This window comes from Artibeus jamaicensis, unplaced genomic scaffold (assembly GCF_021234435.1).
Source record: "Artibeus jamaicensis isolate MK-2021 breed Jamaican fruit bat unplaced genomic scaffold, CSHL_Jam_final scaffold_369, whole genome shotgun sequence".
NCBI classification, from domain to species: domain Eukaryota; kingdom Metazoa; phylum Chordata; class Mammalia; order Chiroptera; family Phyllostomidae; genus Artibeus; species Artibeus jamaicensis.
This window is the reverse complement of record NW_026522042.1, coordinates 13905521-13930917: the sequence shown is the minus strand read 5'-3', so window position 1 is coordinate 13930917 and position 25397 is coordinate 13905521. Positions and strand designations below refer to the sequence as shown.

Sequence of the window (25397 nt, the reverse complement as noted above, 5' to 3'; positions counted from 1 at the left end):
TTTTGTGACCAGCTTCACTCACTCAGCACATTTTCAAGATCCGTCCATTTTGTAGCCTGTGTCAGTACTTCAACTGTCTACAGATTACAGACTAGTCAGGGTAACTTAATAAGATCAGCCACAGAGGTCAAAAGTCAAGGACAGGTTTATTTAGGCAATTGTCATTCAGTTAACATTTCCCAAGTACTTACTATGGGCAAGGCTGGTCGTAGTTGACACAGGAAATGCAATGGTCTGTCTTCCTAGAGCCTTTTAAATGAGCCAATATTTGTAAACATGCTGATACATTGTCTGAAGAACAAAATAAACTGTTATCAGCACCTGAGAGCCGAGATGTGGGACTTGATCCCAAAGAGTTTAACTCAGGGAGGTGGGTGCTTGGAAAAAGTACAGATAGAGAATTCTGGGCACAGTTACACTAAGTTACACCGAATAAAGCTGAGGTTAGAATTAAGCATCAGAAAAGCAGCAGTGCACACTAAATGCCGCTGCTTGTCTTTTTGATTAGCCTATAAAATGACACAAGCGAGTCTGTTTTTAAAGGGGCGGAGTCTGATCAGTGTCCTTTCTCCTTTTGTAAATGATGAAAGAAAGAATGCAATCTTCCCACTGCCTTGCAGGTGTTCTAAGCTTAAATTTAAGTGGTTTGATAATCTCTTTCCTTCTCTACCTAAAACCCAAGGGTGCTGGGGTTATTTTTCTTCTTTTCACTAAGCCAGCTGATAGAATATCTGCAATGATATTTGGCTGGTTTTCCTGCCCTTTGGAGATGAATTCAGTCTATCACTGAAAGATGTTTGTATTTTCCAACCCAGCAGACTCCTAGTTTAACACCGTTAAATATGACCTCATGCTGGTTCTCTGCATATTTTCCTTAGTGGGAAATGTGTCTTCTTAAGACGGTTATACCTCCCTGCTGAGAGCTTCCCAGGGAAAGAGCAGCTCCGTTCAAGTACTGGGTGCCTTCTGACCAAGCTGGCTCTTGGCAGTGCTGATTCACTGCATTTCAGGGGACTCGAAAGGCTTGGGACAGCCCCTCCAGAGCCCAGAGCACGTGGCTCACCTGCCAGGAGCGTCTCCACCCCCGATCCAGCCTTGGGCCAGTTTCAGTGACTTTTCTTGGTTTTTAAGTGTGTGTGTGTGTGTGTGTGTGTGTGTGTTTAAGTGTGAAACAGAGGTAATTTTCATTGATTTTTCCACAGAAGTAAAATGTGCCATGTGTTACTGATGTCTGCTTAGTTTGGTTTAATCAGTGATTTGAACAGTTTATTAATTAAGAAGCTGCCTCTACTATCTTGAACAGAATGTTCCCACATTTGGACAATCTGATATCCAACAGGAATTATATTTAACGTTATGTGTAAACTTTGAGACCTGGACAGACCATCTAATCCTGGGTAGAATGCTTGGTTAGCACAAGTGTGTAACCACACACAAACAGAACCAAGAAAAAGGTCAGCGTGGAGCGGTCTATTTTGGTAGAACGGACGGCTGTCTTTGTTGATTGCGTAGCTGTGATCCCCTCTGAGTGTTCCCCGAGGCGTCGCTCCCTACCCTTCATACCTCGTAAACGTCAAGTGTGCCCAGCTGCCAGTGTTGCTGTGAATACATTGCCTTCTAGAGAAACACAGAAACTGCCCAGTACGCAAAACCCAGCTGAGTCCACCCTCCCTCTCCAGTGAAGCAGAGATGAGAGAAGACTGTGAACACTCCCCATGGTGCACACTTTGTGAATGTAGAAAATCTTTTAGTTGTGTTCTATTATCCCCACCCATAATGAGGGTATCGGGTAAATACATTTGGGTACCATCCTTACCCAGTGTGGAGACTGCATGTATCTGAGGCACATGAAGGAATTCTCCATTTCCTTCCATTGTATTTCATGTCGGTTTGCTGCTGCTTATTTCTGTTTGAAATCTAAGCAAAACTCAGGAAGGTGGGGTGGGGGGGTAAGAGCATGAATTTAAGGGAGCAGGGACATATGGTTTTAGATGCTTCTTGATATCTGTATTTCTGAGCTGGTTACAAAGAGGGTAAGAACATTTTCTTTTACCGTACCTCGTAGAATACGAGCGCCATGCATAAGGAAGGTCTTCTACAGATAGGTTTTGGCCAACATAAATATACATGTGAAAACATGCATTTTGTGTGCTAATAGTATACTATTCAGTGTACAAATAGTCCAGCACTAAATGTGAAATAGCCACGTCTCTCTGGAATACCTGCTGTATTTAGTTCACACACATTTGACATCCCATTTAAAGTTGAAATACAGTGTTAATTTCCCACTTATATAGTTCATAAAGCAAATTTCTTTCAAAGTCAGAGCCACATTTTACATCATCTAAGTCTGTTTTTCGGAGTTTCTCACCTTCGTTTCCATCCTGAGAGACAGCAGTTTTTATATCCGTGTGATGGTGCTGTCCCTGGGCCTTTGTCCAAGGCCACGAGGACCCACTCACATAATCCCCTGCCCAATTCTCCAACTCCTTCTCCCTGTCATTGAGAGTATCTCATGGTTCCCGGGGCGTTTACCATGTGCCAGACGCCGTCACGGGAGCCTGGCATGGATTAATTCCTTTGCTCCTCAGAGCAACCCCATGAGAGAGAAACCTGCTATTGGATTGGACTGGGGGGCGGGGCTAGAGTCCGGAGGGCTCACGCATCTCGATCTGAGTCACATGGCCCATGCAGGCAGAGCCGGGGTTGCGTCCGACTCAGCTGTAACGTGCCCGAGCCCCTGCTTTCAGCCCCCACTCCACTCTGCCGCCAGGAAACCCAGCACTTAAATTGTGAGATCATTTACCCCAAGAGTAATTGTGAAATTCACCATGAAGTTCATTTTCCCTCTTGTAAACTAACTTCGACCGCTGTAAGCATCTAAAATTCTAAAATTGACATGGATTCCGAGATAGTTGTCTTCTCCAAAGAGCACTTTGTCACCCAAATTGAAGAAACTGAAAGAGGGCTTCATAATCTATAGACTCAAATATAAGACAACATCCTCTTTCAGGAGGATAATTGTAGAGGAAAAAAGTATTGGGACATACGTGGTATTTTTCTGTCTATTAACCTGTAAGCCAAGTCAACTGGTGAAGACTGGGGGGATCTCCACGTTATTTCTGGGACAACGGCTGGTTTCTAGGCCCTGTGCTCGCCGCTTACACGTAAGTCCCAGCTGCAGTCTCTCTGTGACCCTGTCAGATACAGAGCATGGTTCCCACTTTGTAGTTGAGCAAGCTCAGGCCCAGAGAGGATGAGAAACCTGCCCAGCACCACGCAGAGAGTAGGCAGGGGGGTTGAGATTTCCACGCCATCCGGCCAGCTCAAGCCTGCGCGCCGTGGGTGGCCTCACATGGCCTCGCTGGGCTCACGGCACCGGCCGTACAAGCCCCGACTAGCACATCTGGGCTCCACACTGCCCAAGCCAGCGGGCTTCCGCCGCCCTTCCAACTTCCTCTCGTCTCTCTGCTTTCTTCCGCGCTGAGCCCAGCAGGGCTCCTGGCTGCCAACAACAGAGATTCCTGTAGCTTCTTTAAGCAGAGAGGGATGTATTAAAGAGTGTTAGGAAGTTCACAGAATTTCTGGGAAGGATCAAGCATCAGACTCGCATGTTGTGGAGCCAGGAAAAGAGCCAAACCACATGGTGGAACTGTTCTAGCAGAAAAGCCACGCTGCTGTGGCACACTTCTCGGGGCCCGGAACTGCACCCCTCTTCCACCGCGTACCCCTCTTCCACGGAGATCCCCGCGGGGTGGGTCTCGGTGGTGAGCCCCGCCCACCTCTCCGTCCAGGTCTGCCCTCCCCCAGTTCTGATTTTCCACTAAAGGAGTGTCGATGAACCAGTGCACAGTGCCCAGCACAGTTAACCCGGCCTGGTTCTGGCCCCAACCTTGGCCGCGCCACGCAAAGACCGCATGAGTGACATTTCCGAGCGCCTCTTAGTGCTGGGACCTGTTCCCCTTGCGCGGCTGCCTGACTGTGGTTGGTACGACCCACAGTGAGGCTACACGGAGGGCCCTCCGGGGAAAGCTCCCCGCCTCCCGAAAGGAGACTCGCTCTGTGGATGCGTCCGACTAGCGCGACGGTGTTCTCCCGAGTTACGCTTTACAGCGGAAGCCCTTCCTCTGGAGTCGGGTGTGCTCGTTGGCGAGCACCTCCTGGCGGGTGCTCCCGGGAGGGGCGGGCGCTCCCACCGCCTCCTCCGTGCCCTGAGCACGATGATGAAACAACACGAGAGGAAAGGATGGGCCTGTTTTTTCTTTATAAGGAATACGCTCTTCTGCTTTCCTGAAAGACGTGCCTAGGAGTGTGTGATGCCTAAGATTTGCCGTGTATTTTATGTTTCATTACAATGAACTTAGCGTGGATTCCTTCCTGGTCAAACAGCTGTAATCAAAATATAAGAGTTTCTTGACAATGGGTCAATAAAAGTAATTTTTACATTAAAAGATACATTGGGTACTTCTTTCAGGCTTCAGGTTGCTTTCAAGAAAAGCATCACGGGCAAGCGTGAGTTCTGAAAATAATAGAGACTTGATCGGAGCAATAGTCTAGAAGCAAAAGGAAAGGGGGCCCAAGGATTGGCTGCTGGTCTGCTCGTCAACTGGGCGACTTCGGGCAAATGCCATCCGCATCCCTGACAGCTGCACCCAGCCTGCAGAATTGGAAAAGATCCAAACTCTGTGACCCTGAGGGTTATTGTAGGAGTTAAGTTCGAATGCTGGACACAGCGTCTGGCGCACAGTTTTTAAGTTTTAGCTTCTCGAAGTTGTTATTCTTTTTAGGAAACCACAACCCCACTGTGTGGGGCTGCCCTTCCGCCCACAGCCCTTGCTGCCCACATGGGTTTCTGTCTTTCTCAGTTTGATAATGAAGCAGTGGTTTACGTCATCAGGAGAATAAGCAGATCAGCGTTTAACCTGAGATGACTGGGGAAAGAAGGCCAAATTGGGTCCTTTTAACCCCCTTGTTCACCATGACTGGGGTTCAGAGGTTCCACAGCACTAGAGATGAAGTCATCACGAAGGGTCTTCATTTGCATTTTCCTGGTCATCTTGAAGTCTCGATTTGGCCAGGGACTTGCCCTCGATGTATTAATTTTCCTTCAAAGTTCACTCAGCAGCAGCAAGAAGAGGACCCATTTGCATTTTAATTGGGTCACTCTCCCCACCCACAGCAATCTGTCTCTGCTGCTGGGAGCTGCAGCCAGATGTCACTCCCTGTGTTGCGGTGACACACACATCAATGTCGGTAACTCATCACTGGTGCCAACTCAACCACAAAGGGCCTCAATGGACGTCTCCAAGGCCACGCAGTCCCAGAACCAGAAAGCTAGGAAAATTCTCAGGTCGGGGGCACAGGCCCGGGCAGCTCCAAAGCACTAAAAACTTGGAGTTGTGTAAATTACAACAGAAGGATCTCATTTTGAAAAGGAAAATATTCTGAGTGGATGGGGCGTGTCTCCGGGGACAACCTTGAAGTTTTCGGAGGACAGATGCGTGAGCGTGACCCAGTGAAGTCTGGTGCCGCGGCCAGTCCTAGTGTCTTCAGTGAAGAGACTGAGGCAATCGCTCAGTGACAGGGGCTGGTTTTGTTCCAGCTGGGAGCTCAGCTGGAACCGAGGTGACACGATGCATGCACAGGGCAGAACGACATAGAAAGCAGGCAAAGCAAACCTGAACTCAGTCCGGCAGCCTCAGCAATTCTGACAAGTGCTCGAGAGGGAAGTGGGGGCGGCATGAAATATTTACCGTCCGCCCGGCGGGGATTAACACACGCAGAGGTCGAGATCAGCAGAATGTAGGACACGGGGAAGTGCTTCACGTGGCGAAAACGTGCCTGGCTCTCCTGGGGAAAGAGGCAAAGTCTCGGATATAAATTCCTATTTCTTTTGAAAGGCCTAGAAAGGGCTTCCCCGGATACTTTTACTTTCTCAAGTGAGACATGTTGGATGTTTCCAGAACATCACTCCAGAGAGTTGGGAAGCCAGCACCCTCCCGTTGCCTACGCTCCAACTGGGGAAACACCTCACTTCACATCGGCAGTGGCCTTAGATGGCACCCGTCAAGTCCTTGTGTACCAAAGGTCGGACCCGTGCACAGGTGGCCCTTCTTGGATGAGTTCTAACCTGGTGGGCTCCCCTAGACTTTGTTTCTGCTCCCCGGTTCACCAGCCGCAGGCATTCCGTGCTGGGTGCCTTCCCCATGAGGCAGTGACCCCTGAGAGCAGGGGTCTCCCATATTCCTGCTGCCGCTCTCCCAGGGGCTTAGCCAGAGGACCATCGTTGTCTGGGTCCTATCTCCAGACACGTGGGCCTGGAGGCAGGCGACCCCTCCAGACAAACCCCTCTCTGTCCGCAGGAGAACGCATCTCTGGGCTTGACTGAACACCCTGCAGGCTTGCGGGCACCCCGCTTGGTCTGTGTACAGGGCAGAGAGTTTCCAAGGCTGGCGGCTGAGGGGGCGAGGGGAGCGAGGTCTGATCTGTGCACTCGTGCCTGTGTTCGTGGGTTTCTGACCTTTTTTTGTTGCTGTCTCAACACTTACCCTGGGCAGAAGCATTATTCTTCTCAGACGTGTTTTTGAAGGCTGGATGAGAGGACCAGCAGCGTGCAGCCAGGTTAATGAGTACTCTGCCTCTCCCGACCACTGTCCTCTTCCGCTGTTAGCAGGGGAGCTCCCTCTTTGCAGGGCCCCTGCAGACCAGGGCTTCGTTCAGAAACCCTGTGTGTTCAGAGCCTGTTTTCCAGGAGAACTTAGTGGAGGTGGGTCCGGCAGGTGCATCTCGGTGCGATGTGTCGGGAGAGCCTTTGGAGAGCAGCGTGGGGCCGTGTAGGTGCTGCCGTTGCTCCCGAGTGCTTGTGAAATCTAAGACTGCCTCTTTGGGAGAAAAAACATTGTTTATTTTTTACATTATTTTTCCAAGGCATTTTCTAGATGAGGAGCATCGTGTTTCCAAAATACAAAGCTTTCATGATGGGCCCATTCTAGAACAGGGCCCCCGGGTCTCCGTTGGCAGCTGTGGCTGCCCTGCCCGGAGCAGACACGTCTCTCTGGTGTCTTTCAGAGGCTCCGGGCCGTATCCAAGGTTGGCCTCTCTGCCCAGGTGCCGTGGTGTGGAAGGGGACAGTGCCTCTACATGCCTGCCGTCGGGCAGAGGCCCGATTTCGCTCCCACTGGGTCACCAATTGCCTTTGAGCAAGAGGTGAACAGGTACTCGGGTGCCATCTCCGTGTTGCCTCAAACCTGGGGCACCGGCTGCCCCAGCCCAGCAAGCCAACCGTGTGAGCTAGGTGCAGTGTTCTCATGTCTTCTGATACCTGCTGATGGTCTGATTCAGGGGAACCTATTTTTAGCCTGGGCTGGCCCTGATTCCAGTGTCACTTGTGCAAGGCTGTGACCTGCACGTGCTCGCCTGTTTTGTTGCAGGTTCCCTGGGTGTTCGCTGCTTCCTCCTCTGCAGAGGCCTCGTGCCTAGCCATTCCTTGGTGGGAGTGTTTCGTTTGGCTGGAGACAAAACAACTCTGGAGGCCGAGGGAAGGGAGGGAGGCCCAGGATGGCTGGGGCAGTGCACCTGAGGTGTGTACTTCCTGTCAATATCAATCAACATCTCCCGGGGGCCCTTGTGCTGATTGTCATGATGGGAAGTATGGTTGGCGTGTCACTGTTCATGTACTCAGTAGCATGGCTGGCAAACATCAGAAAGATTTGGCTGGCATTGAAGAAAAAAGTGTTGGTGAAGACAGACACTAGCACTTGAGCAAAGGTGGGGCCCAGTAACCTACGGCAGAGGTTAGACAAGACCAGCAGGGCGGCTAGGAAGATGGGGTCAGCCAGTCGAAGGGCTTGGTGGCCATGGTCAGGAGTTAACGTTTGTTGCAGAGAAACTCGGAATCATGAGATTAGGACGTTGGTGGCATTTGAAGCCTACTAGGCAGAGCATATTGTTAACCTATGTCAAGGAGAGCTAGGAAGAAATCAAAATAGGGTCCCTTTCCACCGAAGGACGTGTAGAAAGAAAAGTGAAATTCTGGGGCTGAGGGGGGGACCCTGGGGAGAGGAGGGGTGTTGGGCTGGGTAAAAGGTCAATGGCATATCCAGCTGCAAAAGTCACCCTCTTCTTCATGGAACATGGAACTGGCTGGGGGAGCACACAGAGATCCCGGAGTTGAGAAGTTAAATCAGAGCCGTCTGGAAGTCCTCGTGAACGTCACTCTGAGTATCTCTTCTGAATCCTCCCTCAAGGTGCATGTATGGGATAGTGAGCTGCTCCCCAGGGTCTGGGCTCCCTGGGAGAATCTTCCCTTTACAAAGCATATCTCTGATAACGCTAGTGCAGGCTTCGCCTCGGATGCTTAGAGCAGCCTTAGTCTTTATACTTCTTTTTCCTTCCCTGTCTCCGTTGGTTAAAGAAAGAAAGAAAGAAAGAAAAGAAAGAAAGAAAGGAGGGAGGGAGGGAGGGAGGGAAGGAAGGAGGGAAGGAAGGAGGGAAGGAAGGAAAAGAAGGAAGGAAGGAAGGAAGGAAGGAAGGAAGGAAGGAAGGAAGGAAGGGAGGAAGGGAGGAAGGAAACCCCAGTCCTGGCTTGTCACTTACCCGATGGGACCTTGACGGAGCACCATCAAAGTTGGGGTGTGCTCCCTCCCTCCCCCCAACACAAAAGCCCTGGTTGTGGGGACACCCCAGGTCACCCAGTGGAATCTGGGCGGGTGTTCTGTGTGGACAGTCCTTGCCTCTGCTTGTCCGGTGACCAGTGTCCTGACCGGAGCTGGCAGCCCCTTCAGGGACACAGAGCGCTGAGTCCAGGCTTTGAGCACTGCCCTTCCCTGAGCACGCTGCCTTCCTTTCCCACTCTCCCCCGCGTTACTTTAGATTAAGCCAGGGACTTTGGGACTAAAGACAAGCCATGTATGGTTTGGGTAGTGATCTAAATAAGGCAAAAGAGCAGAGAGGAAACGTCAACGAGGAGAAATAGGAGAGGGGTGGGTCAGTTTTACGCAAGAGTCACTGTAACCACAATTTGCCGAGTGCCCGGCGTGAGGCCAGCACAGGGACGATCTAAATCATCAACATCTCTCTATTTTAGCAAAAGCTCTGTAAATGCATGCTACTTTTTCAGAGGAGGAAGCTGAGGCATCGAGATGTGTGTGCGTTATTCACCCAGGGGGACCGTGAATTTAATCCGTAGTTACCTGAGGCTCACTCTCTTCCCACTAATATGCTGCCCCCGAAAGGCTTCACAGAGGACTCGCTTAGACCCTCTGTGGCCGGGGGAACACCTTACGAGTCTGGTGCAGAGAGGGGGGAGCACGGGAGTTGGGAACAGGCAGACCCGAGTGCCAGCGCCCCCTTCTGTGTGACTCGAGGGCGTCACCTACACTCAGAGGCCACAGTGCCGGGAAACTTCTTGCCCTCTGCAGGCACCACGCACAGATGGCTGCGGCTAAAATAATTTTTTTTTTCACTTAAAAACTTTTTTCAATTATACTTTCTATTCAATATTGTTTTGTATTAGTTTCAGATGTACAGTCTAGTGATATATGTACTTACACAGTCCTGTACTTCACCAACTGTTGCCCAATAGTTCAAGTACCCAACTGACCCCTTACATAGTTATTACAGTGTTACTGACTGTACTCTCTATGCTGGGCTGTCCGTCCCCAGGACCGTTTGGAACTACCAGTCTGTACCTCTCAGCCCCCCCCCTTTTCCATCCAGCCCCCCCATCTCCTTACCCCCTGGCAGCCATACCATCGTGAACACGCCCAGTCCACCGAGCTGGGAGGTTTTGGAGCTTTTGAACCCAGCTTATTTTCTTATGGAGTCTGAGGTTATTTTGCTTCTTCGATGATGAAAGCCCTGCCCCAACTATTTTCGTAGGTCTTAGAATTAAACTTGCATTGGCCGATGCTGGGAGGACCCCACAATCTCAGTTCGTTGAGTAAAGACGGAAGAGACGTCACCCCCTGGTCCAGCCCCCTCCAGGGCTGGACGTTTCACACTTTGGCTGTTCTTCTCACGGCCAGAAAGTGCATTGTTACCAGCCAGCCAGGCGCATTCTTGTGCCTTTTGTTTTTACACTGATTTAGATAAGTTTAAGATCTGGAAGTCACCATTGCTGGCTTCCCATGGGAAATCTCCAATTATTTAGAGAAATTCTTGTGGGAACAAAAGGGGGGAAACAAGTAACTGATTGTTTGGAGGCTATTGAAAGACATTTCCATACATGACCCTGCTTCCTCACCAATGGTCCTGAAAGCCAAGGTTTTGTAAGTCAAGTTCCTACCCCCCCCCCCCCAGAACCATACGTGATTCCAAGAGGAGATTTCTTCCTGGGAGAGACGAGAAATACCTCTCAAGTCCAGCGAGCCCACGTGTCGTTGAGCATGCTGTGGCTTTTGGTACCTTTCTTCCTCCAAGGGCTCGCTCCACCCTCCCCACTTGAGAAAGAAAGGCTAGCCCTGGCTGTTGTAGCTCAGTGGATTGAGCGCGGGCTTGTGAACCAGAGAATCGCGGTTTGATTCCCAGTCAGGGCACATACCTGGGTTGCAGGCCAGTTCCCTGCAAGCCAATTCCCAGCAGGGGACGCACTAGAGGCAACCATACATTGATGTTTCTCTCCCTCTCTCCTTCCCTTCCCCTCTAAAGAGAAATAAATAAAAATCTTAAAAAAAAATACTTTCTTTTTAAAAAAAAAAAAGAAAGAAAGGCTGATACTTTTTCATCATATTGTAGACTTGGGGGACTGTATTTTTTTAAGAGGAACTATTTTGAGATCTAGAAATTACAGACTGGATGCAGAAAACCGTTAAAACAGCACTGCAGGGAATTCTGTTGCCACTGTTAAAACTCACAAGACAGCAGAAGGAGACAGGAGGGAAGGAGTTGGTTAATCACAGAAGCTGCTTTGAAAAAACCGTATTTCCAGTTCCTACAAGTTTCACCAGCCCTGCTGGAATACACTTGCAGCCCAGCCCCCGGGGCAGAGGGTGAACTCGGTTCAGGTGACCCAAGCGGCACAGTGCCATCCACTCCCTTTGAGCACTTAGCACCCTGGCGAGGGTTGAAATTTAAGCCTGTTCTCCTGCTGCTCGGGAACCACACCCAGAACTCTGCCTCCTGCTCCAGAGCTGCCTGGTTTTCAATCTATACACAGTTGGGACGCGTGGCACCCAGGGGAGTCACGACGGGTTCATTAAACGTCCACATCGCCTTCAGGTTCTGAAAAGCAAGCGAAAGGTAGCACTTTCATTATTGGATATATCAGTGCAGCAAAAACAAAATATAAAGGTTGGAGACTGCAACCTCAGCCCACTGTTTTGTTCCCGTGTGACATCTTAGTGGAACTGTGACAGTGGCCCATGTCACAGTTGTCCAGTCCGTGTCCTTCCCAGAATGCCTGTGAACAAGCCTGCCGCTCAGCGTGTCCACCTGCTCGCATGGTGAAAGTCAGGTGCATCGCACAACCCCCAACGGTGAGGAGGATGGGCCCGTTTTCTTTTTACGTATGTGGGGGGGGCGTGGAATCGTGGGACACACAAAACTGAGAAGCAGCCTTTAAAGCTCGGCTTGCGAGCCTCTTCCTCCAGAAAGTCACTTCTGACCCCCAGCCCATGGTTGTCCCTCCCTGCAGACGTCTGGGAGCCCCGACGGCTTTTATGCATTGCTTCCCACTTAGCACATCCCCCTGCGAAGGTGGGGGCCTTCAGATGGACAAGGGCTCGTCTGTGCCCTGAGTGTGCACAGCGAGTGTGCTTAGAGGACACACTCAGTTACTTGTCTGCTTCTGGTGTTAAGTGGGCAGCTAATCTCCTGACACCAGCAAGACCATATACTGGGGCTTTGGGGAGCTGTCTTCAAAGGTGTTCACAAAAACAGATTTGTAGAGAGCCTGGGGCCTTGAGAGGCATTAGAGAGAAGTCTCCGGCTGCAGGTGGCTGGTGACAGTGGCTGAGGAAACCCTTGTTCCCTCTGCCCAAACATGGATGAGTTAGCGCCAGCGCTCGGCCGGATCCCCGCGGGTTCCTGGGAGGGGAGTTCAGGTTCTGATGGGTTGGACTTAGTTTCCAAAGCCAAAAATGTCTTCATTTCTATGAAGAAACAAAGTACTTCTAATCCAAAGGATTGACAGGACCAACAAGCCAGGCTAAAAAGTGGGGGAGTGAGCCCTCACTCTACGACTAAGACCACGCTGTCCCGCCAGTCTGAGGGGTTTGTCCTAGGCAAGGAGGGGCCCCGGAGCTGCCATGCCTTGGAGTGAGGGCACAACTGGGTCAGCTTCCCGTGGGGAGCCGTGAGCTGTGCACTCGTTGGTGGAATTCATGAAGACTCCTTGTTCCTCGGAAGGTAGATGTTCCTTGCCCCAAAGTGATTGGTCTTGTTCTCCATCTGTGTCCAGGAGAAACATGCTTATCTCGTTGAACGGCTTGACCTAATCCTCACTAATGGAACTCTATTCTGAAATGCTGGCTGGTGGTGCAATGTCCCTTAGAGGCATGTGTCCTTGTCTGGGTCCCAGGACCTGGGACATGCTGATGTGCACTTCCTATTCAGTCACCCTCCCTGACCTGGTGTAAGTAACTCATTGCCTCCCTGCACCTGCATCGGAGGTGGTACCTTCCTGAAGCAAACCACTCCCATTCACCTGCCCACCTTTGTTTACACAGGGAGACAAGCTATGCGGCTGAGAACAGTGAGGAGGAGCTAAGGGCTCCGGCCTGAGACAAGGGGGCTGAGTTAGGGGAGCTGGCGCTTTCCTGCACGAATGGAAACTTAAACCGAAAGAGTGCCCTGTACTGATTAAGGTGGCTAAGGAGAATGCCTAGGGGTGTTCCAAAAAGTTCTCCCACAGCACCTGTTTCCTGTTAATATGCTACGTTATAAAAAGGCAGGCGTGGGGACTGCCCGACAAAATAAGATTTGGACGCACCCGTCACACTTGTCAGACGTATCTGTCCTTGGAGTCCTTCTTCTGTTTGTAGAGTGCGGTTTTGGAAAAGCCAGAGGAAGGTCATTAGAAAGATTACAGAGAAAGAACCTTTGGGGGAATGAAAATTCAAAAGGACAGTGAAACTGTATTATGGGTCTGGACAAGAGAGTTTCATTCTGTCTTTCTTTCCATTTATGTACTAGAACTTGGGAGTATGCATGGCTCTGAAGTGAAATACAAGAGGAAACTTTGCAATAAGTATTGATCCAGCCCTTCCACCCCTGCTCAGGAGCCTCCTGGAAGCTGCAGACCCACCCTTCTGCTGCTTAGGGTTTGGGGGATTTTGGACTCTGGATGCTTTTGGAAGGGCGTGTCTGCTCCAGTCCTCAACACCCCTGTTGCTTTTGCCTAACCTGCTTCTCACATCCATTTCATTTTCTGCATTCTGACAACATTTATGGTTGCGTCCCTAGCGTGGGAAGCCATCGTGGTAATAATAATACAGTGGAGCCACGTGCTCTGAGAACCTGTGTGGCTTATTCTTTGTTGCAGGGGACTGTCTTGTGCATGGTTGGGTGTTCAGCAGCATCTCTGGCCCTCTTCCCACTAGATGCCCATAACAAGCCCCTCTTTCCCTGCAGTGGAAGCATAGATACCACATGAAAAAAAGCAACGGCCAGTGTGTTTCGTGATGTGGGCATTGGGGCTGGATCAGGAGTGGTCTTCGGTATCAGACAGAGAGCTTTATCCTTTGGGCAATGAGAAATTGTCAGAGCATTTCAGGCGGTTGTTACATCTTTGCTATCGGGTATCTCAGGATAGATCGGAGTGGTGAACAACTGAGGAAGAGAGACTCATTTGGAATCAGAGCCCCTAGAGGTGACAGAATACAGGAGAGGGGACAGGTAAAAGGTTTATGAAGTAGAGTTAACAGGACCTAACCACCAGAGGTGAAGGGAAGAGAGGAGTCAAGGGTGACTTACTTGGGCTTGAGTGACTGGGGACTGACATTAATTAAAGGGGGACTGTAGGAGGAGGTAGCAGTTTGAGGCAGAGGCTAATGGGTTTTATTTGAGGGCATGCTGGGTTTCAGCTACCTGGAGTGGGGCAGGAGGGGCGGAGTCTGGGGCGGAGCTCCAGAGATGGAGGTGGTGGAGGTGGTGGAGGTGGTGGAGGTGGTGGAGGTGGTGGAGGTGGTGGAGGTGGCGGAGGTGGCGGCTCTTTCTTGGTGGTTGTTGCTGTGGATGCAGATGAGGAAACTCAGAGAAGGGGGGGAGAGAGAGATGCTGGTGCCCCTCCAGGTCTCACCCTGGCCTGCCAGGAGGAAGGAGGGAAGTCGAGGATGGAGACTGAGAAGTTCTGGTGAGAGAGCGGGGCATGCGGGCCGATTCTGTAGTGAAGAGCGAGTTCTGTGCGCATACAAGGACAAAAAGCATGACGGCCCCAGCCTGTGCTGCCCGGCTGCAGTGAGGTGAGGCGTGGACGAGCTCAGAGAGAGCTTTATAAAGGGGCGCGCCGGACCACAGCCTCACGGGGGCCGCCTCTGGGGTGTCTGTGAGCCCCGTGCGTTGCCGCAGAAGCGGAAGGGAGCCGCTTCTCTGAGTCTGCGCTGGCCAGGGCTCCCCGCCGAGATGGTCATTGCCATCACCATCTTCCATCGCAGCGCGTGGGAGCACACGGAGCACCCTGTTCGCTTGCGCAACTTCCCGGGAGTTACTTTTGACCGTGAGACAGGGAACAAAAGAGAAGGAAACTTCAGTGCTTCCTGTTGTTCTCAAGTCACTTACAAATGTTGCGTTACGGCAGGTGGTCGTCTGTGCTGGGTGGCTGCAATCATGTGACGCGTGACAGCTGTGGAACTGGCCAACAGGGAAACCAAGAAAAGATTCACTCACTGGCTTTTAAAAATATATGTGTACATATACAATATAAGATTTACCGTTTTTTCTAAACATTTTATTTATTTATTTTTAGAGGGAAAGAGAGGGAGAGAAACGTTGATGTGTGTAAAACAGTGACCCGTACACGCCCTGACCAGGGACCGAACCTACAAACCAGGCATCTGCCCTGACCAGGAATTGAACTGCCAACCTTCTGCTTTGCAGGACGATGCCCAGCCCACTGAGCTACACCGGTCAGGGCCCATTTTAACCATTTTTAAGTGTGCAGTCCTGTGGCATTAGCCCTGCCAACGATGTGCAGTCATCACCCCATCCACCTTTAGAGCATTTTTCATCTCGTAAAACAAACTCTGTCCCCAGGAAACAGTGACTGCCCGTGCCCCCCTCCCCAGCTCCTGCCACCACCACTGCACTGTGTCCCTCTCCGAATGGGACACTCTAGGTTGGTTCCTCACGTACGTGGAGTCAGGCGTGTTTGTCTTCTTGTGGCCGGTTTATTTCACTTAATATAATGTCTTCAAGGTTTATCTCTGTTGTGCTATGTGTAGAATTTCCTTCCCTTTTAAGGCTGAGTAATATTCCATTGGTCTGTTAGACCGTATTTTTTAGGGCCACTCGTCAGTCCATGGACCAATTGGGTTGCTATGGACACGGTTGTACCAACAGACGTCCGTGTCCCTGCTCCCTGTTCGTCGGTGGGTGCCCAGGGGTGTCCGTTGGCTTTTGTGGTATTGTTGATTCCTCCCTCCGAGGGGCATTGCTGGAAGCACTCAGCCGCTCCCTGTCCTGCTGATGCTGCCCTTGCTTGTCCCCCTCTGTCTGCTTTTGCTCCTGGGAGAGACTGGGGCGTGTCCCTAGGCCAGGCCTGGTGAACAGCCGGAGAGCCAGGGCTGAGAGCCTCTGCCTGTAGTTCTTGGAACAGGAAGATCTGCGTCTCGACCACCTAGTGCTGCCCTGAGTTTGAATCAGGAAGATCGAGCCTCAGTTCCGCTCCAGAACCTCCTCTCACGTGCTGACCTTGGCGTGCTTTTGCACTTCTCTCTGGGCCTCCGTTTCCACTTCCCCACAATGAGAAGGTTGGGCTAAGTCATCTTCATGGTCCCTCCCAGGTCACAGAGGGGGAGGACACTGTCATCTCCTGAGCCCAGGAACCAAGGTAACAAGGAAGCAGAGCTGTGGATTCCTACCACAGATGGCTTGACCAAAAAACATATTTGCCAAAGACCTTGGGTGGTTAGATGTTTCTAATGGCTTGTGTACTTACTGCATTCTGGTATGCGCTGCATGGCTGGTTTTGTGAGTAAATGGCATAGAGATTTCCCTTAGAGCAAAATTATGTAGTGTATATTATCCACCCTTAGTTGAGAGAATGGGACGAGAGGTGGAATAACAGGTTTCACCACCATAGGTTTTTGGCAGGTGCCACAGACTAACACTGGGGAGAATACTTGATGGGCAAATCTTACTTCTGATTAATACTAGTTTAGTCATAGGCCAAGCAAGTTTTAACCTCCTTTCTGCCCCACTTCTTTAAAAAAATCTGAAGAGCAGGCTTCCTTCTCCGTAGCTTACACTCAGAACAAGTCCACACCCCTAAACTAGGCAAGTAATTTCCAGGACACTCACATGATCACGTCTCAGAATCTGGATGGCACATGACAATTCGGACTGGTCCATGGTTTCTGGATTGGGCTTGGAGACCAGGCGCTGACCCCCGGCAGGTCTTTCTCTGCCCCGCCAGTGAAACGTCATGTATCTGCCCAGGACTTGGTGTCTTGCTTCACTTTTTCCCATTTGTTAAACTGGCCAGTGGGAAACTGTTTAAAAAAAAAACTTTCCTTTTCCCAACCCCCCCGCCCCCCAAGGACATGGTGGTAGGAAGTTGGGATGACTAGAAGCCATTAAGAGCATGTGTGGAAATGTATAGCATTTCCTTTTAGGAGACATTTGAACCATCTAATTATAAAATAAGAACTCTTTTAAAATCTGGGTACTACTGAGTCGTTTTTTTAAATACATGTAGAATAAAAAACAACTTTGAAAATCCAAAGAACTTCCCATGGTGATTGGGACCTTCTTCTGACAATACAGGTTCATTGTGGGGGGAAAATCCACCTGGGGTGAAACTCTAAAAGAAAGGAGTAGATTAAAAAGCCAAACGTGAACCCTGAAAGCTAACAGTCCTTCCAGGTTTTCGGAAGCTTGACCTTGGAGTGACTGTTCTTCTTTCTCCCCTGACGCTTCTAACTGCTCCAGGACTGTCCGCATTTTAACAAGATGCTGTTCTCATTTAAATCGTGTGAATTTTCATATCTATCACGAAGGCCTGAGGGCTTGGGGGACTGTGTCTCTGGTCGATGGATCATGAAAGACCCTTTTTGCTCCAGCAGCAAACTGAGATGAGTTTGACAGAGAGTAGAAGTCACAGAGTATATGTGTGTTAGTTTTGGGGAGCCTATTTTTTAAAATTCTGTTTCCTGGTAAAATCTGAAGACTGTAAAACCCAACTCATCCTCGCAGTTGCTGACAGCTGAGCAGCAGCCAGTGTCCCCAAGGGCCGGCCAGCAGTCTGCTCAGCGGCTGGGGACCTGGGATGCAAGGTGGGAAAGCCCTTGGCTGGGGAGGTGGTGACAAGCAGCCCTCATGGACCAGTGCGGTGGGCTTCTTTTTAAAATTAGAGTCTCAATTGTTATTCCCATTAGAATTCATTAAGAAACTTGGCCCTTTACTAAGTGTGGATAAAATATTTAATTCATTGTGAAGTGTCAGGTGGCTGGATGGAAAGTTTCTTGACTATCACCTTGGAGATATATTTTTCTTAAAGATTTTATTTATTTCTAGAGCGAGAGAAAGGGAGGGAGAAAGAGAGGGAGAGAAACACCAATGCATAGTTCCCCCTCAGGCACCCCCAAACTGGGGACCCGGCCTGCAACCCAGGCATGTGCCCTGACTGGGAATCAAACTGGCAACCCTTTGGTTCGCAGGCCAGCACTCATTCCACTGAGCCACACCAGCCAGGGCTTGGCGGTATATTTTTGATGTTCGTGGCATGCTGTGGAGGTGTCTGTATAAGGAAACTACCGTAACTCCATCACCAAGGTGTGCATCTTTTGCTGACGGACCTCCATCAGGTGCCGGCAGGAGGAAGCCATGAATGACTTCTGCCTGGATCTGACTACCGCCCCGCTCTACGCTGCCGGCCCCCACAACTGGTCCGCCCTATACTTCCAGCAAATTGAAGTCATTTTTAGCAGCATGGTTTCAGTACGCTCACAGGGCAGAGGTTGGCTTGCTCTCTTACAAACACAGTTTAGCTGGATGCACTCATAAATGAAAAACGATCTGAGTGCTGTGGGTGGGGCCCTCGAGCTCGGGAGGTGAAGCCAGGAAGAAGGGAGAGAGAGAGACAGAGAGAGAGAGTCAGTCAGCTCCTGAGCTGACTAGCATGGGAAGCTGGCAGGATGTCGGAGCACACGCTGGCATGGCTCACATTTTTGTGGATCATCAATAACCCAGGACTCGAACGAACTGAACGGAGAAGGGAAATGAACCACAACAAACTCTGGAGTCTGTCCTAGGCGAGTGGCTGTGAAGCACAGAGAACGCTCACCTGATCGGCTCACAAAACAGGTAGGAGGGGAGACCCAAGCAGCTAAGAGCGACACCCCGTCTCTCTGAACACGACTTCCTTGTCTTCCAGAGGCTTACTTAAAAAAGAAGTGTGAGAAACGAGTAGATGATACTGACATGAGAAACGGCTTGAGCCTGAATCGCGCTGTCTGCCCAGGCAAGAGATTTTTGTGTTGTTGTTCCTAGTTTGATGGCCAAGTGACAGGCATATCCCGGGGGTTGCTTTTAAAAATATCACCCCAAATCATGCAGTATTTAAGTTAAAACTGACTTTAAATTTCGGAGATGATAAATGAACTGCAGGCATTGTGAACAAATACTTTGAAGATAGTTGACCAGAAATTGACTTCAGGCTTGACTGTTGGTACATGTTTCTGTGCCAGAGGCAGCAAGGTGCTTGCTAATTTTTGCTTTGTAAGAAAGAGGGTGGGTGCCTAACAGCTGTGAAATGTCCAGAATTGACCGGGATTCAGGGTGAAGACCGAATGCACTAATGTTCTCTCCATTAAGGCAGGCTGCCTCTGCTCAGCTTCTAGGTCAGGGAGGTGGAAAGTACTGTGAAAGTGAAGTGTGGATCCTGAAAATTTGTCACGGGAGGGGAGTGGGGGGAATGAGGGGCAGAGAGTTAGAACTGGTCACAGTGACATTTTCTTTTAATTTTTTACTGATTTTGAGAGAGGCAGAGAAACGCTGATTTTGTTGTTCCACTTACTATGCATTCATCAGTTGTGTCTCATATGTGTCCTGACCGGGGATCAGACACACAGCCTTGGTGTATTGGGGTGCTGCTCTAACCCACTGAGCTCCCGGCCAGGCTGCCGTGACATTTTCATACTCAGAAGTAGGGGAAAAAAAACAAGAAGAGCCATGGATCGCAGCCACGAGGAAATTTTAAGGACTGATCTGTGGATCCTGTCTATGGTTGTAGCTGAGTCTCAGAGCACCCCCCCCCCATCCTAGGGGCTTGTGCTGAGGGAAGCAGGACAGAGGAAGTCCACCTCAAGCCTGGGTTTCTGAGCCACTTCCAGGCCTTGCTTCTGATCGGCACCTGAGTACTTTGGTATGGATTTGCCCCTAATGACATGGTTAGAGTGTTAAATGGAGCTCAGGTGGGGTCAGTCAGAAATGGCATGCATGGTCAGAGTGGCAACAGCATCAGAATTGGGTAGAGAGCTTGATTTCAGTGAACTAGGCCAGCCCGCGTCCTGGGGCTCTTGGGCTTGAGCTTTGGAGAATGCCCTACACCCACAGGGGTGTGTCTGAGAAGGCCGAGGTGCCAGCGGTGTTGCTTGCTGCTCATTGGCTGACTCTTGGCCTCCTGCCTGTGGTGGCCAAATCCTGTGGCTTTGCATTTCAGGCCTGAAGGGTTGGGAGATGCCTTTGCTCAGTCGAGGCAGGCCTGTGCGTTACCGCTCGCTGATCTCCCCTCCGTCTCCTCTGCCTTCCACGTCGCATGGGAAGGGAAATAGCACCTCCTGTGGTCTTCCAGGGAACTGTTGTTCTCTCCTGCCTGCTGCCCCCCTGTTGCATTTGTTCGCTTTGTCTCCCACCCTCCACCCCTGTCTGTCCCAGGGGCTGTTTGCAGTGGATTACACTGAGCTGGGGGGGGGGGGGGGGGGGGGGGCAGGGACAGGCGCCTTTCCAAGGCCCATTCTGGAAAAACGTGGAGGTCCGCGCCCGTAAGCCAAGTCCAGACTGCCCCAGCTTGTTTCTGTGTGTCTCTCGAGCTAACACAGTTTACATTTAAAACATTAAACAAACAAAAAAGAATACAGGGCAGAGCCAGATGGGGCCTGCCAAGCCTAAAATATTTGCTACCTGCCCCCTTAGAGAAAACGGTGGCTGGCCCCTCATTAGCATCGACTGTGAGCTGTATGACCAGTGGGTTGACGCCCCTCATTGGTTGAATGGGCCATTGTTTTGGAAACTGATTTTGGTTGTTCAGTCTGTGTTAAATGGCATTATTGCCTCCAAAAGGGTAGCTTCGGGAGCAAGGAAGTTGAAGATTTTCTGCAAGGTCCAAACAATGGGAAATGAACTCTGGGTCTGAGATTAGAGCGTCATTCTCTCCCCTTGTCAGTGAAGCTGCCGACGCAGATCCTGTGAGACTTACCTATGTTGACTGCATCCCCTGCTGAAAGAACCTGATGGGGACCGAAATTCTGCTAACTTACACAAAAATGAGTCACTTCTCTCTCTCTTGAGGACTGACTGCTTTGCTAGACTTCTACAATCTGAGTTGTTTGGTGTTGCCACTTTGCAGGGGCAGTGTCTTCTGTAATTAAAATAAGTAAGATAGACAGTTCAGTGGATATGGACATCTTGTTTTCTCCTATTCAGAACAGTGTTTCTTTATTGCTGTCTAAGAAAGCTCGCTATAGACCCTTCAGCCTTAACCCTGAACGTGTTATTCTCAACCAGCACGGTATTCCATTGTTAATGTCATTTCTAATCAGACAGGAGGAAAGTCTGATGACCTTGCTCTTGTGTCGAAACTGCCAGTCTGAACATGGAACTGACTTCTATAAGTAGCTGACTTCTTCTATAAGAACTGACTTCTTCTATAAGAACTGACTTCATCGTCCTCCGCAGAGGCCCAAGGAAGTTTTCACAAAAAGGCTGTAGTTTCAGAAGAAAAATGGCCGGCATACTTTGGGTTTTTTTCTACAGGACATTTCCGTCATCTCAACCCTGTATTTGGAAATGATTTGGGGTCAGTAGAGAAGAATGGGGGTGGGGCCCCATTTGACAGGTGAAAACCAGTGAGGCGGGGTGGAAACATGTGCCACGCGGGGCCCACGGGAGCCGGAGAACGAGATGGTGGCCGTGCCCTGGTGAAGTCCCGCTGCCGGAGCAACGGGGGTGGGGCCTTGAATCCACAACGTGAACCAGGCAGCACCTCTGTCCGTATTTAGAAAGGTGGTTGGCTCTGAGTTTAGAGATTAAGCAACCTGCTATTCCTGTATGTGCTGGAATTTCAAACACCATTGGAAACCTGTTTTCCAAAATTGCTGAAACTCAACTGGAAGCCAAGCCCATGGGCCTGGACTCTGCAAACGAGGGGCAGTTAGGAATCACGGCCCCCGAGGGAATTTATCAAGTTTGCCCAAGAGGGTGCGGCGCTGCTGTGCGGCCAGACTCAGTGGGGCAGGCCTTGGGTTGCCAGAAGGTCACAATCAGAGGGAGAGTAACCTCTGTGTGTGAGCCAGCAGCGCACGCCCCAGAGCTCTAGAACTCACTCCTGTCTCACGGTGGCAAGAAGGACCCTTCCACTTTGGAGGCATGTGACCAAGCTGGCTTATAAAGAGGCAGGACAACCAGGCAGGCAAAGTCTGACCATGGGCTAAAGTGGAGTCCAAGCCATGAGCAGCCCTTAGTTAGCCCACTTATTTGTAGGGTGTTGAGAAGGCTAAGTGTCTGCTCAAAGTTGGAGCATCTGCCCCCTCCCTCTGGCTATCCAAACAGGGCTGGAATCTGACCTCTTTTCTCACCCTTTTCCTGATGGTGCATGGGATAAAAGACTGAGCTAGTGTGTGCATACACACGTGTGTGAAAGTGTGTAAACCTAGAGGGGAGGAACAGCTGGGCAAAAAGAAGTTATTCTGAATTAGAAACAGAAAACTTGCAACCATGTCCATGAAAGAGGACCCATAATTTCTGTCCCTCTTAAGAAGGTCTATGGGCCATGCCCCTCTCGCTTCCAGACGTGATCTCTATGCATTTCCTGCAGTGGGGTCCAGGGGGCGCTGCACAAAATCCCTCTCGCACAGAAGGCCCCTACTGGACTCTGTCTTCCTTGGTGGTCAGGGAACCTGATGCCAGCCTTCCTCCTCTGTCAACACGCACCTGCTCGGCTAGCAGGAGGAGATGGAGTGTTCGCCACACGGAGAACTTCCGATGGCTTTGCTGCCCCTGTGGGCACATCTGCCCACGTTGCCTTGTGCGTGGGTGTGGACACCTGCTACCACTCTGTGACTCCACAGATGGCCTCCGTAGGGCACAACCTGGGGGCATGGCCTTGGGTCCTCTCCGAGGGCCCTCTATGGTGAGTCAGACCATGACAGCCACTGACCTGGGACTCTGGGTCTGCCTCCCATTTTGTCGTCTGCTCCTGAAGAAGCAACCCAACCATGTTTCACATGCACCAGAGGACACCAGACTTACAGGGACCAAAAGTGACTCTTGGTAAAAGAGAAAGATCGCCCCATAGTTTGTATTTTTTTCTAATTTCAAGATTTGGAGGCTTTAAGTCAGGCTGGCTTAAAGCAAGATACACATGGACCATCTTTTTTTCCCTTTTTTCATTTCTACACTAATTTTCTTCCTGAATTAGAAGATGGAAACCAAGTTGGAAATCGGCAGAGTCGGGCAAGTCTCAGGAAGGACCAGAGCGACCCTTGAGAGTTAATTCAGTTCCAAGGCCTCCATTCCAGTGAGACTCCGCAGACCATGGAGCAAAACAGCAGTTGCAGGCTGCCCCCTTAAGGAGTCGATAGATGGCCTTCTGTTCATACGTCACATTTCCCCAAGCCTGGCCCTTTTAATAAAAACTGAAACTGTTTAACAAGCTCCCCTCCCTACCCCTCCAAAAAAGTGGTCCTGCAGTGAACAATTTAGAATTCCCACCCAAAGAACACAACTGGAAGTGCCCCAGGTGGGGGGAGTGGGAGGAAATTCAAAGGCACTGCACTTGACCCTCATTTGAAAAGCATGCATCTTGATGGGACAGCAGCCCTTTCATTTTGCCCTTTGCTGCTGTTTCTGACCCTTTGTCAAAAGTGTTTTTTCTTTTTCCCCCGCTGCCTGGCTCTACCAGCAAGAGGAGGGTCCGTCTTCCAAGGAACCTCCCTTTGACTTCACCCTGCAGGGCTTTTTGACTTAAGTTCCCAGACGGTTGCCTGTCGGGTGGAGGGTTGACTGTTGGCAGTAAGCTGCTGGCTTTGGAAAACATCACAGGTATTTTATTGTAACAGATGCAAGACGGTTTTGGCAAGGGAGCAATAAAGTCCTGGTTGGGAGACAGAAAATTGCCTCTAAGCACTGCAGGGAAGAGGTGGCAGAAACGAAGGCTGCAGTTTGGGTTTGTAGAGCTCAGTCCTTTGCACAATCCTCCTTACAGGCTAGAACTTGCTTGACTTCAGTTTCTCCCTCCAGTGAGTCAAAGAGTGTGAAAGGAGAAGGGAGCACCGGGGCTGAGCAATGTACCTGGAGACATCTCGGTGCGCGGAGACTTTATTGGGGTCCCACCCAGGGGCCCAATGAAACTTTGTGTGGTGGACACGCTGCCATTTTCGTAATGCTGAGGCATCAGACATTCTTATGTCTATAACTAATTAGACATTCTTAATGAGTCTCTTACAGCAACAACAATTTAACAGCTCACCTTAAAAGCGAGTGGAGTCGGTTATTTCCAGCTTTCACTAGGAAAAACATTAGTCATCTGTATCGTCTTCTGTTGGCTTAATTCACTGCAGTGTTCCCATGGGGATTTCAGAATGGGGAGCAATCTTGCGATCAGTTCTAGTTTTTACTGATTGGTCCTAGTTTTTAGCATGGGTTCTTCGTCTGCAGTAGCAAGGTCTGGGTTGCTACTAAGCAGTCTTGAAGCTGAGCTCTCAACCCGTACACGTAGTCAGCCATGTGTTTTAAGTTTTTTTTTTTAGTTCTCACCCAGAGATACATTTATTGATTTTAGAGAGAGAGAGAGAGAAACACCCATATGCTCCCCAACCAGGGACTGAACCCCAAACCTAGGCATGTACCCTGACCAGCAATCGAAGTCAAACCCACAACCTTTTGCTGTACAGAATGACTCTCCAACCAACCTAGCCCCCCTCCCCCCAACCAGGGCTCCTCAGCTACCTTTTTAGGTCCAGTGCTAGTGAATAATGCAGTGCTGATTTTTAAAGTCAGTTTTACTGTGGTATGATTTGCTGTGATAGACTCGTGTTATCCGCAGGTTGACCCTCAAATCTGTGAGGTTTCCTCCGCTTCCAGCCTATTTTCTTTCTTAGGACCATGTCTTAGATGACCAGCCCCTGAGCCAGGACAGGTGGAGACCCAGATAAAGACAATGCAGCTGACGCCTCACAGCCTCTTCGGAATGCAAGGTTCAGAAATCTTTTTTTTTTTTTTTAGGTGAGCAGGCCCAGGTGAGGAAAAGCTGAGTGTGAATGATCCGTGCATTAGGGAAAAGGGCCCCAAGCTGAAATTCACTCATGGTGCTCACATGGGCCTGGGACGTGGCTATTTTTGAGCAAAGATCCTTAACACTCTGTGTTAAAGCTGTAGGTCTCTCTCCTCTTGTAAACGCGTGGCCCAAACGTGTTCCCCCGATGCGTTTTTGCCGGAGGAATTGCCTCGTGGTGGACTAGCGACTTTGCTCTGAGAGTTCAAGCCAAGTGTCAGATGACCTCCCCAGGGCTGCTGTGTGCGGTTCCAATTCCCTTTCACGGCACTTTGGTGAGTGTGAGGGGAAAATAGTCTGCAGGGCAGGGTGGGTGCCTTGAAGGTACAATTTTGAAGTTCAGGGGCAAATCGATGTTGGCTTTTTCTGAGAATGGATCTTACATTGGGAACCACAATTGACATGGCTGTGGGAAGTGCTGTTTACTCTTGGCAAGAAAATTACCCCGAGAAGATGCGTATGATCCAAGAGATAGGGAGCCTGCCCCAGGCTCTGGCAGAGCTGGGGGAGGTTTGGGGGCTCAGTGTCAGTGATTTATATTAAATCCACATTTGTCTGAAGTGCCTCTGCAGATGGAGAAGTCGGCTCCCTCCAAAATGGGACTATTTTAGTTACTCAGTGTGATGCGATTCAGAATGTAGCCTGGAATAGCTCTTTCAGAAATATGTAGACCCCAACCTACAGCATCTGATCAGAATACTTATCAAACATCTAAGTGCTTAGCTCTGTAGTAGGAACTTACGTAGAAGCC

At 50.2% G+C, this 25397-nt stretch overlaps 1 protein-coding gene across 9 annotated transcripts in view; it reads left to right on the top strand.

Annotated features, from left to right (window-relative positions):
* Nucleotides 1-25397, top strand: part of PDZD2 (PDZ domain containing 2) — a 321357-nt gene that overhangs the window by 181243 nt on the left and 114717 nt on the right. The window contains exon 1 of one of the 9 annotated variants that reach the window (XM_053657282.1): nucleotides 18258-18459. The exons of the other annotated variants lie outside the window; for them this stretch is intronic. The gene's annotated coding sequence lies outside the window, so the exon portion shown is untranslated. Of the gene's footprint in view, nucleotides 1-18257; nucleotides 18460-25397 lie in introns of those variants that run through there. 9 annotated transcript variants of the gene reach the window in all.